This window comes from Gopherus evgoodei, chromosome 24 (genome assembly GCF_007399415.2).
Source record: "Gopherus evgoodei ecotype Sinaloan lineage chromosome 24, rGopEvg1_v1.p, whole genome shotgun sequence".
Taxonomy (NCBI): Eukaryota; Metazoa; Chordata; order Testudines; family Testudinidae; genus Gopherus; species Gopherus evgoodei.
In genome coordinates this window covers 4,563,401-4,568,596 of record NC_044345.1, presented here as the reverse complement: position 1 = coordinate 4,568,596, position 5,196 = coordinate 4,563,401, and positions in this window count along the sequence as shown.

Here is a 5,196-nt window from a genome sequence, read left to right as displayed (position 1 = left end):
GAACCCAGGAGTCCTGGCCCTGTTGTCCATCCACAAGACCATGCTGCTTCTTGCCAAAGATGTGAAACTGTTCATATTTGCCATTGACTCACCTCTTTGTGCCTCGGTTTCCCCATCTATAAAAGGAGGCTAATGGTACTCACCTACCTTGGGAGGAGGTTGTGTTAAAAATACTCTTAATGATCCTCAGAAGAAAGGGGCCACTGAAGTACCAAGTATAATTATACTCAGCTTTTTCCAGCTCTGCATGACCTGCTGCAGGGGAGACCCTAGCGCGTTGGACCACAGCTCAGGAGACCCAAGTGCTGTTCATGGCTCTGCCATGGGGCAACATTGGGCAAGTCACGTCACTGCTCTGTGCCTCAGTTTCCCTATGTGTATCGTGGGGATAATTATGCTGACTTCCCTTTGTTCTATGCATGAACAGTGCAATATACTCAGAGAGTAGTTGTTAATGGCTCCCAATCCTGCTGGAAAGGTATAACAAGTGGGGTTCCGCAGGGGTCTGTTTTGGGACCGGTTCTGTTCAATATCTTCATCAACGATTTAGATGTTGGCACAGAAAGTACGCTTATTAAGTTTGCGGACGATACCAAACTGGGAGGGATTGCAACTGCTTTGGAGGACAGGGTCAAAATTCAAAATGATCTGGACAAATTGGAGAAATGGTCTGAGGTAAACAGGATGAAGTTCAATAAAGATAAATGCAAAGTGCTCCACCTAGGAAGGAACAATCAGTTTCACACATATAGAATGGGAAGAGACTGTCTAGGAAGGAGTATGGCAGAAAGAGATCTAGGGGTCATAGTGGACCACAAGCTTAATATGAGTCAACAGTGTGATACTGTTGCAAAAAAAGCAAACATGATTCTGGGATGCATTAACAGGTGTGTTGTAAACAAGACACGAGAAGTCATTCTTCCGCTCTACTCTGTGCTGGTCAGGCCTCAGCTGGAGTATTGTGTCCAGTTCTGGGCACCGCATTTCAAGAAAGATGTGGAGAAATTGGAGAGGGTCCAGAGAAGAGCAACAAGAATGATTAAAGGTCTTGAGAACATGACCTATGAAGAAAGGCTGAAGGAATTGGGTTTGTTTAGTTTGGAAAAGAGAAGACTGAGAGGGGACATGATAGCAGTTTTCAGGTATCTAAAAGGGTGTCATCAGGAGGAGGGAGAAAACTTGTTCACCTTAGCCTCCAATGATAGAACAAGAAGCAATGGGCTTAAACTGCAGCAAGGGAGATTTAGGTTGGACATTAGGAAAAATTTCCTAACTGTCAGGGTAGTTAAACACTGGAATAGATTGCCTAGGGAAGTTGTGGAATCTCCATCTCTGGAGATATTTAAGAGTAGGTTAGATAAATGTCTATTAGGGATGGTCTAGACAATATTTGGTCCTGCCATGAGGGCAGGGGACTGGACTCGATGACCTCTCGAGGTCCCTTCCAGTCCTGGAGTGTATGAGTCTATAAGAGCCAGGGATTGGTTTTTAACCCCATTATAGACCCAGTAAAATCACTCCACAATAGAGGCTGTTCCCACAGCAGCCTGATTGCACTGGAACCAAATCCTAAAGGACTTCTCCCGGCTTGGAGGTGCGCTGGGGGGTGGGGTGGGGGAGTGTTGTGTGTGGCAGGTGGAACAGCACCAGTGGAAACAAGCAGAAGTGGCTGACTGGCCAGAGGCAAGAAGCACTGGGAAATGCCCATGTAATAACAACCCTCCCGGGGCTCATCATCAGGATCTGAATGCAGGACTTTCAGCCCTGCTGCTACTTGGGCTACAGAAGGCATGCCACGGTGCACTGAGATTCTTCCTTGTCCTATAGCAGCTACTCTGCATACATTGGCTAATGGAATCCCTTCTTTAGCAAAAGCGAAAAGCTCCAGGGCCGCCTGGGGTGGGGGTGGGGGGTGGGGGGGAGAAAGTGGGGCAATTTGCCCCAGGCCCCGGCCCCCACAGGGGCCTCCACAAGAATATAGTATTGCAACTTTTTTTTATGGAAGGGGCCCCTGAAATTGCTTTGCCCCAGGCCCCCTCAGTCCTCTCGGCAGCCCTGAAAAGCCTTGTGAATTTGAACCCCACTGGTGGCTCCAATGAGTGCTGGTTCCTCCGGCAGCAGTAGTAAGTCGTTATCCTCTAGTTGACTAACCACTAGAGGAGGATGTAGTACGTGTCAGTGTGCTACCCATAGTTATACCTGAAGGGCCAGATTCCTGGCTGAGGTAAATCTACCTAGCTCTGTTGAAGTCAATGCTGACTTACACCGGCGGATGATCTTCATCCCAACTGCAGGGAAATTATACTCCTTCTATTTGCACAATGTGTGAAAGTAGCAAACGTTTTTCACCCTTCGTCTGAGCTGCCCAAGGGTAGATGGTGCGTATTTATGTTTGAGCACCCAGGAGTCCTCCTCCTACCCCCTCCCCCGGCCCCGGTATGGGGCAAGGAAAAGTAATTTCCATTGTCAATAGACTGCATACCAGCCGTAGGAAAAGATCAACCCATCGCCGTGGTGTGGGAAGAGAGTTACTCAGCATTTGGTTCCCAAGAGAAAAATTGCAGCTGAAACTGACTTTCCAAAATACTTTGAGGCTCACAGAAATGTTCTAATCTTCCAGGGCCTGCCAGGAGCCTCGGAAATATCCTGGGCTTCATTCTTCCCTTGTTTGCACCAGTGCAGATCAGGAGGAATTCTCCTATACTAAACTGGTGTAGGAGTCAGAGTAGGGCCCATTGGAGATGATTTTTTTTTTCTAGTTACATGATTGCAGCTGATTGGAAAACAAACACCCAAGATTCTGTGCAAACAACCCTCAGTGGGATGACTAATTCCGTCTCAGCGATATGGTGCTAAAAATAGGACCAGTAACAATAATAATAATAATAATAATAATAAACCCAACTGCAAACAGCCCCAAAGCCAAACAAACCGAAAAGTCCACCAGAAAGATGCATCTTGAGATGACGTGGGAAGGATCTGTCATGAAATCTGCTAGGGTCAGCTGGGCATATCTTCTTCATCAGTTTCACTGGCATTGTTCCCCATAATCCTCCCTGTTCTCAGCCTGGGTACCACAATCATTGTGTCTCCTGAGCTCTAGGTGGTCCCTTCTTGAGTCTATGAAACTGTAACCACAGCAGACGAAGGGAAGATGGTAGGGTTGTTAATTAAATGATCCTTATCACTGAACTCAGGTCCAAAATTTAGGTCTCCTAAAAATAATAAGGTATAAATATATTAAGAAAATCTAATATTGATAGAGGCCTTTGCATGAAACGGATTCCTTATAGGTCAGTCAAACGCTTTTAGGCCCCGATCCTGCCCTCAGCTCCATCCGTGTCACAACTTTCCATGGGACTGGAAGCTCTTTGAGGCAAAGGCCGGGTGTTTGTTCTGTGTGTGGATGGTCTCCTGATCCCAGAGTGAAGCCTCCTGCCGTGACGGCAGGACAACTATTAGTACTAGTCCTGTTTATTGCGGTCATGCCAGGGGGCCAGCGAAGAATTGTGCTAGGCACTGATGGCCGTTTTTGGGGTCTGCAAGGCATTTTCCTCCGGGTCAGACTGGCAGAGACCCTGGGGGTTTTTCACCATCATTTATTTATTATTTGTATGTCAGTAGCACCATGGAGCTCTTGTTATGGACCAAGACCTTGCCGTGCCAGGTGCTGTACCAACACAGAACAGAAAGACAGCCCTTGCCCCAAAGAGATTGCAGTCTAAGGGTCAGACGAGAGACAACAGACAGATACAGACCGACAGGGGAGCACAAGGGAACAATGAGACAGTATTGGTCAGCAAGACAGGCGGTTGTCTCCCTGCCCCCTACTGGAACATACAACGTCCTGTATTAGCTCCACTTCAGAATAAATGCAATGTTTATGTACCTCTCCCTGTCATAAAGTCTCCTGATGCTGCGTGTGTACACACACACACACACACACACACACACACACACACATTGTGTAATTCGCCACCTACACACACACACATTGTGTAATTTGCCACCTACCTTCCATGCACTGGAAGCCTCCTCCTACACCAAACGTACTGTAAAACTTCCCTATTCCTCCTCAGCCTGAGTCACTCGCTTTGTGGATCCTCCCACCGGCGCTGGAACTTATGGTCTGGAAGAAGCTGATTGCTTGTGTCAAAAAGGATTAACTGGAGTCTGCATACACCTGAGCCCCTAACTCGGAATTCTTTTGGGTCTGTGCCTGTACCGCACCTAGCACCGTGGTGGGGGGTCCTGACCCACAGCTGGAGCTACAAGGTGCGATCGCCATACAAATAATAAATAATGATAATCATTCTTTCTGCTGCCAGAAATACAGTCCTCGCCCCGTTGTCCTTCCCATTCCATGCTTCCTCTGATTATTCTATGGGCCTGATGCTCATTTGCTCCGTTCCTGTGGCTGGGGCAGGGATTAAGGTGGCTTTAAGTCCACCTTTGTGCTTCTCGGATTCTGAGGCCATGTAGGGCTCTGCACAGGTCCTGATGTAAGTGGGAGCTGCCTGACACTGCTGTAATTTACACACTGCTTCCCATGCTCCCACAATGCAGTGTATTCTGGCTACACCACCCTTATTTCAGGACTGGAAGCAGGGTCCTTATACCAGCTCCATCCTGGCTAGAGAGGATCCCTGTGCAGGAAGGGATTCTCAGGGGGCCATATCCACCCACTTTAAGGCCCTCTGTGCTGCCTGAGTGGCCTAAGTGGGCCTTATTGTTTCTGGGAACCAGGTCTTTCAGATCCTCCATCAAGAAGGAGGCAGGTGTCTGCTGTATCTGCTGACCACATCACAGAGGAAGTGGGATGCTATGTAACAGTTGTGGTAAGTGTGTGGTGCTTCTAGCAGTCCCGAGGATTATCTCATTTCCCTGAGAAGTCATTCCCAACCTGTCATTCACACACCACTCTCTAGGAACTTACTATTTAAGGTCTCAGTCAAGATCAGAATGTGTGGGGGGGCCTGGAGGCTTCTCCCTTGGCTTTAATGGCTGCTGCATTTGGTTACACTCTGGGCAACTCTCTGCTTTCAGAGCAATTGTCTCAGGCTCTCTGCAGACTCAGGCAGGACATCGCTGTGCTGGTTACATTCAGGTCACATATCCAAGCTTTTCATTGCAACCACAAGGGCTATAAACATAAATTCTTTATTTCAATGAAAGCTGAGATTCTGAGATGCTCTC